The following is a 14481-nucleotide window of genomic DNA, read 5'->3' as shown; positions in this document are numbered from 1 at the left end:
GTCACCAGGCTGTACCTCATGAACCGTGATAGCTAGGCAGTTGAAATTTTCCCAGATGATGTATTTCTGTTGCCGCTATAACAAGAAATACTAAAAAGTACGGAACATCGTACGGGCGAGTCCGACTCGCACTTGTCCGGTTTTTTCTTAATTATCTTAAGCCTTTTTACGTAATTATATACTTTTTTCGACTTTTAAATATTTGACGCTGTCATGTTTTTAGAATAGTAAAATAAACATGTCAAGAGAAAAAATAGTGATCTTATTTATAGAAAGCTACTAAAGTATGAATAAATACCTACGCAAGAGTAACATAACAACATAAAATGTACTAATTAAGGTATTTGCTTAAGTATAATATCGTGTAGGTTGTTTGTGTTATCCGCCTGTATTTTAGGATTTCGTTATCTATCCGAAACATGCGCACCCAAGTTATTTCCATGTTTTTGTCCCCCAAAACATGCCCAAAACCCTGATCGTGTGAAGATATTTTATTTACTTTGACAAATAGAGCATTTGCATTAACTACAGATATGAAAAAACGGGACCCTTTAGGTATCACTTCGTTGTCCGTCCGCCTGTCGGTGGGTCTATCCGTCTGTCCGTCTATCCGTCTGTGAATCCGTCCGTCTATCCGTGTATCCGTCCGTCCGTCCGTCCGTCCGTCCGTCTGTCAAGACCCTTGATCTCGGGAACGGGTGGAGGTATGGAGTTGAAGAGGAATAAAGTAAATACGAGTATTATTATTTACTAGGTATACAGTATGTCCAAAGGAAGAGTGCTATGATAAGCTGAAGTAATTTTTTAGGGTCCGGTACCTCAAAAGGAAAAAAACGGGACTCTTTAAGGATCAATTCGTTTTCCGTCCGTCCGTCTGTCCGTCTATCCGTCTGTCCGTCTGTGAGTCCGTCCGTCCGTGTGTCTATCTGTCTTTCCGTCTGTCCATCCGTCCGTCTGTCCGTCCGTCCGTCTGTATGTCAAGACCCTTTATCTCGGGAAAGGGTGGAGGTATCGAGTTGAAGAGGAATAAAGTAAATACGATTATTATTTACTGTACAGTAGGTATGTCCAAAGATTTTCAAATCTTTTATATACAGGTACTTATAGTATATTTTTTCCACGACAAAGCATGGTTTCATGAAACATTTCCCGAAAACGCGTAAAGAGGCACAATCCACCTGATGATGCCGACATGGCTCCCAGCTTCAACTGCCACAAATGCGGTCGCAAATGCCGGTCCCGCATTGGCTTATACAGCCACGAGAGACGTTGTTCCTCGCTTACAGACGCTGCATAAATCATCTGTCAAGATGTTAAAGGCCTGAATGATGATAGTATTTTTTTTTAAAGCTTTTATTAGGTCGACCTGTATGTAACTAACTATGTAATGGAATCTAAGGTAACTAATTTAACCATCTTCCAAGGATCGTAGCGTCATGAAAATTGGCAGCTGTATGTAGTTCTGATGACAATACAATAATATTATGGTACTGTCGAACTGATCTGATGATGGAGACAGCAGGTGGCCATAGGAACTCTGTGATGAAACAAAGCAACCTAATTGTGTGTGTGTAGGGGTTTTAGAATTGTCTCGATGAGTATTAGTTGTCTATCGTAAGAAAAGTACAGTCAGCGATAAAAGCTTGTACCAAAAATGAAATTTTTGCCAAAAACTTATTTACATTTGCATTTCATCATCATCATCATCATTTCAGCCTATATACGTCGTCCCACTGCTGGGCACAGGCCTCCTCTCATGCGCGAGAGGGCTTGGGCTATAGTCCCCACGCTAGCCCAATGCGGATTGGGGACTTCACATACACCTTTGAATGTCTTCGCAGATGTATGCAGGTTTCCTCACGATGTTTTCCTTCACCGAAAAGCTAGTGATAAATATCAAATGATATTTCGTACATAAGTTCCGAAAAACTCATTGGTACGAGCCAGGATTTGAACCCGCGACCTCCGGATTGAAAGTCGGACGTCATATCCACTCGGCCACCACCGCTTCCACCACCACATTTGCATTTAAACAGTGCTATTTGGTGAATGGAACTTTTTCATGAAGACCAGAATGTAACTTGTCCATGCCAAGTATTTAATAGGTGTTTGGGCTTAGGCTTTTAATTATTTATTATTTATATCCTCCCGGGTGGGGAGAGACGAAGGAAGAGACATTGACCAAATTCCACACGGGCAAAGCCTTGGCCACAGCGAGTATATAATCACTCCACCTTATAAAACAAAGTCCCCCGCCGCGTCTGTTTGTGTGTCTGTTCGCGATAGACCCAAAAACTACGGATCGAATTTTCATGCGGTTTTCACCTATCAACGGAGTGATTCTTGAGGAAGATTTAGGTGTATGATTTGTTAAGGTATTGTAACCCGTGCGGAGCCGGGGCGGGATGCTAGTACCAAAAATGGCGTAGTTGGTGTCAATTTTACGTAGGTTTAGGTAGAGAATCTTCAAAAATAAAACAATAGATACCTACAAAGCAGTTGTTATTGGCCCGTCTTTATACACCTGTATACAGTTATACATACACCATACGGAACATTTCATTTAATTGGATGGGTGATGGGAGGCATGTTTGACCTTATAAATGACTGTGCCCAAACATTTCCGAAACATATCGAACGTTTTAGTTGCAGTTTTCAGTAGTGTAAAATAATTGGTATATTTATAGTACCTCCTGTTATAAATGTAAATATAATATATTATTTTTTAAGGTTCAATGGACTGGCACTGGTTTCACCAAGAACGATGAGCGAGAAGCGATTGGAGCTACAAAATAAGAAATGAGTTGGCGCGCGAGCAGCGAGAAGCGAGTATAGTTCTGGTACTTACTTCTGATAGTTTTGTCGCCCGGCTATAAAGCGAGTGGTCGAATACGAGTTTGACGTTTTAAACACTGTATTTAAGGTTAATAAGGTCTACAAGGAAATATCAGCCTTCGTGAATTAAGTATTGTAACCTTAGTCACAGAATAGAAGTACAATGGAACCTCGATAGCACGGATCTCAAGGGAAACGCCAAAAACTTCGTGTTAACGAGGTTTCGTCTTATAGAGGGCATCGACTTAGAGAGGTTCTTGTAGGTTTTTGTTCGTCTTAAAAACGCATTAAAAATTCGTGTTAGGCAGGTAATTATAGAAACGTAGAAATACAGTTTCTTTTTTTCGAGTTACAGAGGTTCGTTAGTAATATCGATATAGATGTGGTAAAACAATACGACTATTTTTTCTAGTTGCATGGTCTCTCTGACCGCCAAGCGAACATCGCTTCGCGAGTACCTACCGCTGAGCGATTTTATCGTTGACAGCTTGTATCGCTGCGAGTAAAGAGTGTAATAGTGCACTGCCTTATGGGAATTTAGTTCAGATTCGGAAACCGCTACCAACTTTTAGTATGTTGTTGGACATGGCATTGGGTCTCGAAAACTGCCGGGAAACAGCGGCGCCGACCATCTACTTCATTCAGCCTCGATTAGCCTTTTATAGAAGCAAATTTTAACTACGAGCGTAGCGAGTAGTTCGAAAAGTGGAATCTTGAGTGTTGCAAGGGCTTCAAGGCTGTGAAGGCTGGCAGTATTTTCCCTCTGATCCTCTGAAATACATACAGGTCAGCCCTCTGGTCATTTGAAACCTCCATAAGGCATCTTGCTAACTCATAGAGGCGACGCCCGCTAAGCCCCTAACAGTTACTCTATGGCCTGAGGGTTTCAATGTTAGAGAAATTATGTACTACCTACTGCTTTTTATTTCTCTTAGAGTCTGTGCGGAGAGAGACGACTCATAGAATGTATTGATTCCCTTATCTTCCACGACTCTTCTCTTTCCGCACAGAGTTTATAGTTTATATTTGTAGTGCCAGGCAATGATAATAAAGGTCTAATTAATTTTAATCTTTTGCTCGACTACGGCAGAATTTGCTGTCTATGCGTGCATGTACTGTTTACATGAAACTACTGAACTTATTTAATAAATGAGGTGTCAATTCATTCGTGTTTGTAGCCCAGGTGACAAAAGCCACATTTTAACCAACTATCAAAGGAGGAAGGTACAGTTCGTTTGCTTGTTTAACAAGCAAATTCAATTTATAAATTAAGATTCCAGTCGAAAATGTCGTTTTCATGTATTTTATGTAATGTCCTTTCATTTAATACTCGATAATTAGAACAATTCTTTGCATAATAAGAGCGCATTAAGATAGAATTGTACAAATACAAATACAAAAATAATAGAATTGTTGGCGCGCTTTAGTTTTTTTTCTACAACTTTCACAGTTTTTATCGGAAAATTAAAATTTAAATTGTAATGTATAGTTGAATAACTGGTTTCTTTAATATTATACGCAACATTTTATTAACGTTTTTAGTTTAGCCAGGGGTGCGAAACTCCTGACTTCGGCCAAACTCGGCTCCGCTCGGCTCAGCATTGCTCCGAGCAATTATTAGGGTTGGCACCACTTGACTTCCTTTTGCATGCACGACCACAGATAAGATAATCACTTGAATTTTGACAACCCTAAATAGCAGAAAGAGATAGTGCCATATATTAGAAAGGGATAGCATGATTCGACCCTGAACCGCTGTCAAACTTCGGTTTTGTAGGAAGTTTCCTTTCTGTACGATAGTACTATTATTTGAGTCGCTTAAGTTCAAACTCGGGTAAATTCATCTGTCAGATTATGCGATTTTGGTATTAAGAAAAGGTAATAGGGTAGATATTTGCTGAGAGGGTCGAATGGATTTACCCGAGTTTGAAGTTAAGCGACACATTTATTCTGTGGTTTAGCTATAAAATCGATATACACCTACTTTTTTCATAAAAAATGGTATTCCTGTGTTTATAGCTCTTAAACCATTTTTTTTTCTGCAAACAATGTTTAGGTGACTTATAATACATTTCATTTCATAATTTCCACATATTTGGTCAAATTTGGATTTTTTTGATATCAGTGTATGCCTTGAGATGTCATCTTTAATGTTGTGGTACATTTCTTTAACGTCCGACTTTTGGTTTGGTTATAAAATCCAAATAATCGAATATTTTTTTACCTCATTTTGTTTATTTTGTAAATAGCTCTTAAACTGTTGAATATTTTGGTACACACTGTATAAATGAAGTATAGAATATTTCATTAGCTTTCATTTAATACCCCACACGTGTATGTGCCATGCATAGTTTGGGTGCAATATGCAATATTCGCAACGAGACGGGAGTCATTTTGATGATATCATTCCGCTGAAGGCCTGAAGTAGATGGCCGGCGCCGCTGTCTCCCGGCAGTTTTGGAGACCCAATACCATGCGCAACAACATACTAAAAGTTGGTAGCGGTTTCCGGATCTGAGCTATCTCTTCGACTGTTTCCCATAAGGCATAGTACTTTAAAGAGAGTCCTCGTGCAATGTGAACAGCCAGCGATCCACTATTAATATACCTATCTATCTCTTTTACCGACACGGAATCTCTATCTTATCGCTTACGGGTCATTTTATTTAAAGTTGTCCCCTACACTTTTTTTTTAATATGGGAAATTTTATGTTATTTCTACTCAGAATCACGAGCTCTTTCTATCCTAATAGAAGAAAAAAGTGTGCCAAGGTTTTTATTTCCATTCCGGTACCATTTTTCATAGACTTTGTATGGCAGTCACGGAATGTAAAGATCGAAATTTTTATGGGAATTTCGGGACACTTTTTTTCTCCTATTACGATCAAAAAAAGCTCATGATTCTGAGTAGAAATAACATAAAAAATCCCAAATATGAAAAAGAAAGTGTATGGGACAACTTGAAATAAAATGGCCCTTACACGTCCTTGAACTAGTGCATATCCATCCATACTAATATTATAAAGGCGAAAGTGTGGCTGTCTGTCTGTCTGTTACCTCTTCACGCTTAAGCCGCTGAACCGATTTATTTGAAATTTGGTATAGAGATTGTTTGAGTCCCGAGGAAGGACATAGGATAGTTTTTATTCCAGAAATCATCCCTTAAAGGGGTGGTGTTTTGTATGGGGACTTAACACCAACTGCACATCAAACTTTGTCAATAGGAACTGTCCCGCCCGCGCGGTGTAGTACCGGCGCTGGTGCACGATTTAGTTGGGTATAGAATAGGGTTTACTAACGAATGGGCCAAAAACGTTTCCCAAAGTATCACATCCCAAACTATGTTTCCCAAATTATCATTTCCCAAAAAAATGTTTGGCAAAACAACTTATCGCAATTTTTCAGTTAGCAATAGTCTTTTTTGGCAAGTTATTGTTTAGCAAATAATTACTTGGACAAGTTTCATTTTACCAAGTATTATTTAGTCAAATAAGCATAACATTGCATGGCATACAGTTTACATACCAATAGATATTTTTATTTTTGTTTTATTTGAAATACTTAATCCCGACCTTGGTATTTTTATCATTTTGGTTATGTTTTACGCATAGGGGGAAGCGGGGCAGATAGGCACAACTGGCACAAGGGGCAGTTTTGAACACCCACACTAATTCCTTAACTAAAAACTTATGTTCACCTTCTGCAACACTAAAACGTGGCTTTGTATGTGTGATTGAGGTACCAGCTTCGGCACATCTCTCCTGCCAGCCGGTGCCGCTTAGTGCGTGAAAACGTGTTTCCGCGGTCGCATAGTAAATAAATTATGATTTTTTTATCGAGTTGTGGTGCGAAATTTTAGACTTTACCGGATGAACATCATAATGAGCGCTTAGTACGTTTATTCAGTAATAGAGTAAGCTTATTATTTTAAAGTACTTAATACTTAATTTTCAAATACAAAAAGGCGTGAGGCAAGGGGACCCCCTATCACCAGCACTTTTCCTAGCTGTATTAGAAATGATCTTCAGAAATATGGAATGGGATGATCTAGGAATAACAGTAAGTGGTCGCACACTAACGCATTTGCGATTCGCGGATGACATTGTGTTATTCGCAAGAACATCTGGTGACCTAAACAAGATGGTTAATGATCTAGCATCGGAAAGTGAAAGAGCTGGACTGAAGTTAAACCCTGAAAAAACTAAAATTATGACTAATGGCAAGAAGGATCCTGTAATAGTGGACCAGAATCAAATATCTTATGTGGAAGAATACATATATCTTGGGCAATTGATGTCTCCAGAAAACAGTATAAAGAAAGAAATTCAAAGAAGAATAGCGAACAGCTGGAATAAATACTGGGGACTAAAAGAAATAATGAAGGACAAAAACTTACACATATCAACTAAAAGCAAGCTATTCGACACATGCGTCCTACCTGTACTAACATACGGAAGCGAAACATGGGCTCTAACAAAAGCCATGTCAGGTAAACTTTCCATATGCCAGCATGCGATGGAAAGAAGTATGATAGGAATCAAGAGAACGGACAAAGTAAGAAATAGCAACATCAGACACAAGACTAAAGTTCAGGATATAACTAGAAAGATAAGAAGACAAAAATGGAAATGGGCTGGTCACATAGTCAGAGGAAAAGACAAGTGGAGCAAACTAGTCACACAATGGTACCCAAGAGATGGAAACAGAAAGAAAAGTAGACCAAAGAGAAGGTGGGACGACGACATAAGACAGGTCGCAGGAACAACTTGGGGTAGAGTGGCCACAGAAAGGCCAGAATGGAGAAGACTGGAGGAGGCCTTTGCCACCTGGCAAACGGACACACAGAAATGGAAAAAAAGTGAAATATACGAACATGAATAATGTATTGTCCGACTAAAGGCTAATAAATAAATAAATAAATAAATAAATAATAATACTTAATAGTATATTTTTAATAAATTATTTTTCATTTATTTGACCATTGGGGTACTTTGGTACAATAAAGATTGGGGCAGTTTTGAACATGTCAAAGTGCCCCTCTAGTGTATCTAAGTGCCCCTGCCAGTTTTTTTGTTGTGAAATTTTTTTACTGAATAGTGCGAACGTACAAAGAGAAAAAAAAATGACAAAGAAAAGTTAAAACAACCAAAGTAGCTTTTTTTGAAAAACTGACACTGATTTCATTTTTTTGTAGTTTTAGTGCACCTGCTTAATAACTGGTTGTCAGCACTTTTTATTTTACTTCGTGTAAAAAAACGCCGAAATAACTATATACCAACATGACAAACATAATTAACTTTAACTTACGAATGTAACATATTGAATATAAAATAACTTATTAAAACAAACTAAAACTACAAAGAAATTAAAATTAAAACTAAAATAAAAGAAACTTACCTATAAAACTTACTTACCTATTAGGTTTTTACCTAATTATAAAAAGAATACCCCCTCTAGCAGGTCCGCCTGTGGCATGGTACCCATTACGCTGGCGGCGTTTCCTCGCTGAACCGCCAGGGCGATTCGTTGCGAGAAATACGCGCCAGCTCTGGGGTCCCCTGTGGCGTCAATCAGCCGCCCCGACAGGGCTCTTACAAAGGCCTGCATGTCGGCTGACCAAGGGCCCAGTGTCTCTACCGCGAGCGCCGCAAACTCGTAGTCCTTAAGTAAGGACGAATATTTGCGGCGCTTGAGAACCTGGGCCTGGTCAGCCGCGCCGCCGGCCTGGGTGCGGGTCGCCTGGATATGGCACTGTGCGAAGGTATCTACGCACGTTGCGTCCCACACCAGGGCCCTACCTAGTTCCACGGCACCAATGTGGCCCCGTCGGGGCGCCTGCCATCGTCCCTCGCCATGCCCGCGGGTTCGAGAATCGCAGGCACAGACGCGGTGGCAAGCGACCGACGGACCAAATCATTGATGGTACCGTGGCGAAATAGGCGGCCGGCGCTTTTGGGGCATGAAAGGCCATGTCGGCCGAGCTGATCGACGTTTTTGCCACAGGCGCAAGTGTGAGGGACACATATTTTGGACCCAAGCCTTAAGCATATAGCTATTCTCAAGTTACTTGGGTCAAAAACGGTGCCTATTTGACGGGAAGGGAGTGCTTGTAGCCAATGGCCCGACTCGGGGGCTGATACGGCTAGAATTCGGGCACGTTCGAAGTCGTCCGGACTATCCTGAAGAAGTGTGGTATGAGCTGCTTTTAAGGGAGGGGAGTCCCAAGCCCGCTGAATGTGACGGGCGACTGGGATGTCCTCACCCGGACACGACTCACACCAGGCCTCCCTGGCCTCACTTAGATTCGCTATCTCATCGTCAGGTATCTGAGGAAGGTTTAAAATAATACCGACGAGAGATAGCGAGCCGTATACTGAGGACAGGAACGCGGGTAGAGCCAAACTGGCCGAAGTGCGAACGCCCAGTCCACCCAGCCTTATGGATAGAACCGCTTGGGTCCATGAACTATTGTCGAGATGAATGTTCAGTGTTTTGGAAAGGCTTGCCTGAAGGGAGGAGTCTATGGAAGACAGGATGGACGGAAATTTCCAAATTGGGCAACTGCGGAGTAAATACATAAATTTGGGTGTAAATAAGCAAAAACGAATGATGAAAAGAGCCATATGGGGATTTATTTTAAATAGGAGGTCTGATGTATTATTGAATAAATTTAATTTACAGTTAATGACGGGTGCGATTGATTCGTCAAAAATTGGTGAGCCTAAAAGGGTGAGGGATGTTTTTGAATGAACGGAAATATTAGGTAAAACTGCGTTAAAATTTGTTAGTATATCTATTTTTGTATTCAATGGAACGTGATCTGGAATAAAAATTTCGCATTTAGTGAAATTTAATGCAAGCCCGATTTTCGAAAATTTATCTATGATAGATTGTATATCTTGTAGTACGGTTAGTGCGTCTCCGCCAAGGGAGCCGTCATCTAAGTACCAACAATTGAATTTTGAATTTAGACTAGAGATGATGGGGTGAATGACCAAACTAAAAATGGCAGGCCCAAGCGGATCTCCCTGTTGGCAGCCCATACTTGACAAGATAATATCATTTCCAAAAAGTAATTTTGAAGGTGCTCCGTAGCATTGCCAAATGTATTTGTAAAGTTCTGGTAGCTCTTTTTTTACTTCTGCTAATAGAGCACCGCGGTCGACCGAATTAAATGCATTTTTGACATAACTGTAGTATGTTCTAATAGCACCGCACTTAATAGACGTTTTGTAATGTTTAAAAAGTTTACTACTGGTCAGCTAACTGAGTTGATCTGTAAAGTGTGCTCTGCGGGGCAGTTTGAAACACTTACGGGGCACTTTGATTCACGTGCCAAAGTACCCCAAAACGATGTATCAAAGTGTCCCATGTAATGTATCAAAGTGTTTAGAGTTCATTTTGAGGCCTAAAATCGATTTCAAAAAAAGGTGTACCAAGCTGCCCCGCTTCCCCCTACGGATGTGATTAGTTGAACCATAAACATTATAATTTTTAAGAAAAAAAATACCGATTTCTATGGGGGCCGGTGAAAGATTATTGTAGATGGTGCACTATGTAGAAAAGGAGGTAAAACCACCCACTTTTCTAGTAGCATTTCGTTTCTGTAAGGGTCTTAGTTCTAGCCTAACCTAACCCACTTCTCTGATAGCAGTTCGGTTCTGTGAGGATCGCAGTTCGAACCTAAACAAACCCACTTTTCTAGTAGCATTTCGTTTCTGTAAACCTAACCTAACCCACTTAACGGCTTTTTTGGAATATAATATTAGCCAATAAAAATCGTTTGCTAAATAATTTTTTGTCCTAACAACATTTGACAAAGTAAAATCATGCCAAGTGATAATTTGACCAAATAAATTATATGCGAAGTGTAACTTTGCTAAAGGTTCCTTTGGGAAATGAAACTATTGCGATAAGTTTGTTGGGAAGTGAAATTTGGCAAAAGGTATTTGGCCCAAACGAAAGTACACCATAGAATAGAGATAGTTTGACTCCCGGGGAACGACAAAGGGTTATTTTCATTCAAGAAATCACCCTTTAACTGATTGAATAAAATAATAGCTACCTACCTAAATTAATAATTCCACGCTGACGAAGTCGCGGGCAAAAGCTAGTATATATATAACAGTAAGCTACAGAGATGAGCCACTGAAAATATCGTTGATACACAATTAGACACCTAACCTATTTTTGTAAGGATATATTATTATCACTGCCAAAAGAAGGTTAAAGGTGCCCTCTAGCGTTCCGGGAGTGGGCAGTCAACGTGAAAAATGTTAAAATGCTGGAAAGTGCAGGGGTCAAAATGTCCATACGGAACCGGCTGTCTATGTGGCAAAAAGTAGGTAGGTTAGGTTCGTTAGGTAGCTTCAGATGCCCGAAGGGCAAACCGCCGAGAAATAGGAGCCCCGCGAAGCGGGGCTCCTTCTAGTTACGTCTAGTTGCATAGACAGCCGGTTCCGTATGGACATTTTGACCCCTGCACTTTCCAGCGTTTGAACATTTTTTAACGTTGACTGCCCACTCCCGGAATGCCCTCTAGTAGTAGAAGGTATTGTCATACAATGAATGGTATTATAATTTTTTTTTTCATATATATACTATGGACATTCCTCGATGGCATCAAGTTGCAACCGGAAAGCGATGATCACACGGCAAATCAAATCCTGAAGACTATAGCAGCCACGTCAAAGAAAGATATACCTATCTACCTACCTACCCACCTACCTATTAAAAAAAATGTTTATTCTTTCTCGTTTGATATGTAAGAATGTATGTCAATAAGATGTTATTAGTTAAGACTGCGTCGACCGTCCAATGGCACCCTCATTGGGGCAATTATGATTTCTAAAAAATACAAGGCAATTAATTAAACTATCATATAAATGATCATATTAATATAATATGGGATCCTATTTGAAAGCAATTTTACAATCATGATCATACACGCCATATTTGTTAAAATTGTTGTTATTTAATTACCCTATGATTAAAAATTAAATTAAATTGATTTAAGACCAACAAAGGATCAATTTCGTCATTTTAATTTTAATCATTCAACGAATGTTAGTAGGCATACACACAAATTTATTAACTAACTACATATTTACAGATGATGGTGTAATAACAACAATTTTGTGTGGTACTATACAGCACGTCCACGGATGATTTTATTATTTCTTTTGCGGTACATATTCATGAAAAGAAATGTACTTTTATGTACTTATGTTTTAAAAAAATGTACTCGCACGGTTTTGGCATAGCGACATACAGGTCGTGGTCGTGCTGGGTAGATACTGCCTGGCACGACCACACTATATTTATATGGTTAATTTAATGTCAAATGAATACAAAACAAATGTACTCAAATTGTACTATCTACAAGCACATCAAAATGTGACAGTCATACTGCAAAAATCGCTGTCATGATTAAAAAAGGTGAACCTAAGGGCTGATTTAGACGGCGCGCGAACTCGCATGCGACTTTCATTATATTTTTTTTGATCGGCTGGTGGCATCGTTTCCGCCATTATAAACGATGCTCCGATACAAATACAACGCTGCTCGTCGCAGTGCGGCGTAAACGCCATCGACAATAAGGTCCCTTTACATTGATGATCCCACATTTAGACATTATGCGCGCGCGAACTCTCATGAGATTTTAGTTATTTCAACCAGCCGATCAAAAAAAATTTAATGAAAGTCGCATGCGAGTTCGCGCGCCGTCTAAATCAGCCCTTAGGTTCACCTTTTTAGAGCACCGTACAAAACTTTGTTCACGGTGCTCTTATTTAATCATGACAGCGATTTTTGCAGTATGACTGTCACATTTTGATGTGCTTGTACATAGTACAATTTGAGTACATTTGTTTTGTATTCATTTGACATTAAATTAACCATAAATATAGTGTGGTCGTGCCAGGCAGTATCTACCCAGCACGACCACGATCTGTATGTCGCTATGCCAAAACCGTGCGAGTACATTTTTTAAAAACATAAGTACATAAAAGTACATTTCTTTTCATGAATATATACCGCAAAAGAAATAACAAAATCATCCGTGGACGTGCTGTATAGTACCACACACAATTTTAACAAATTTGGCGTGTATGATCATAATTGTAGGATTGCTATCAAATAGGGTTCCATATATATGATCATTTCTATGATCTCATTGCGGCCTTTGTATTAGAACAATAATAATCCAACCTAAATTTCGGGTCGACTATTGAGTCCAGGACTGCTGCCAAGAAACTTGATGTCCTAATATTTAAGGTGAGGCGGCACCAAGCATAGGTCCCTTCGTGCATGGAATACTGCTGCAACCTATGGGACGGTTTTGCCAAGTATCAGCTGGCAGCCCTGGACTCGATAGAGCGCCGGGCTCATATACTTTTTGGCGATGGCTGTCAAATCAAAGTTACAAAGTCTTGTTCATATCATCGCCGACGAGTTACATGTCTATCGGTGTTTCTAGGGAGTGCGCAAAAGAATTGCACGACCTGATCCCAGCTTTCCCTTTCCGGACGTCCAGGCGCGAGGAGCGAATGCACCCGTTCGTTGTTAATATTCCATTTGTCCGCACAAAACGATTTGCCTCATCTTTTTTGGTAAGGACGATTAAGGAATGGAATGCGCTTCCGTCATCTGTGTTTCCTGGGAAATTTGACCTCGGTCTCTTTAAAGCAAGAGTGAATAGGCTATTACTTACTGAGCCGGTAAGCTCCATCATCTTAGGCTCTGTTTTCACTTTCCATCAGGTGTGACTAGAGCCAATGCCCGTTCAGTTTATTATAAAAAATATATATACAAAGAGTACTATTGTATTATTTCAGTAGTTAGTGCCTTTGGGTATAGTGCGACATAAAATAGTAGAAATTAAATAAACTGGAACTATAAATATTCAATACTAAATTGTTGCCATGTTTAAGCATTTTACGTCAAAAAAGGGATAGTAACGTAGAAAGTGGCGCCCTCATTTATTTTCTACTGGTTTCTGTCGCACTGTAGTTTGAGGCAGGAAATAGGCAATATTACGCAAAACCCTGCGTAGAGGGCGTTACCGTCCGTGCATTACATGACATGCACCGTCAAACTATTTGTATTTGTGCATTACCTGTAATGCACGGACGTATCGGTCCATGTCAGTAGTGAAGGCGAGGGACAGTTAAAGTGTTAATAATAATAGCACAACCCAGGGCCTATCACTCTTGGCCATTCGATCGACAGAGAGGCAGACAACGAAATTTCGATTAACGCGTTTTGCGGTAGGCCATATGTAAACATAGGTACTGTAAACAAATCACCTTGATGCATCAATATCATAGTGAAAATTGTGAAGAAACTCCGGGGGGTCAGGGCTTTGCACATAGCAAGACCGGGCCGGGCCCGCACCGTGCCATTCCCGAGCCCTGCATGGTGATGACATAACGCTTTGCATAGAAAACGAAGCTCCGGAAGCTCCGGCCCGGCCACAGCCCGGTCTAACATGAGTCATCCTAAACTGGAAAAAAACCGGAAAAACTAAATTTTGTGAAATGATCGATAAGCATTTGATTTTTTCCGGGATTTTCATCCCTAATTCCACCCAGTAATAAAAAACGGACTTTTCTAAATATGGTTAAAGTACAACTTGGTTTATGAACG

General features: G+C 40.0%; 1 long non-coding RNA gene across 2 annotated transcripts; it reads left to right on the top strand.

Moving 5' to 3' along the window:
* Positions 1 to 220: 220 nt before the first annotated feature.
* On the top strand, positions 221 to 13651 carry LOC134795965 (uncharacterized). Of its 2 annotated transcripts, XR_010144884.1 has the most exons (4): positions 221 to 340; positions 2731 to 2840; positions 11463 to 11599; positions 13313 to 13651. It is a non-coding gene; the product is annotated as an uncharacterized LOC134795965 (long non-coding RNA). The 2 variants fall into 2 exon arrangements; XR_010144885.1 differs by lacking the exon at positions 11463 to 11599.
* The last annotated feature ends 830 nt before the right edge of the window (positions 13652 to 14481 follow it).

Source organism: Cydia splendana, chromosome 13 (genome assembly GCF_910591565.1).
Source record: "Cydia splendana chromosome 13, ilCydSple1.2, whole genome shotgun sequence".
Taxonomy (NCBI): Eukaryota; Metazoa; Arthropoda; class Insecta; order Lepidoptera; family Tortricidae; genus Cydia; species Cydia splendana.
This window is presented reverse-complemented; position numbering and strand designations above follow the sequence as displayed.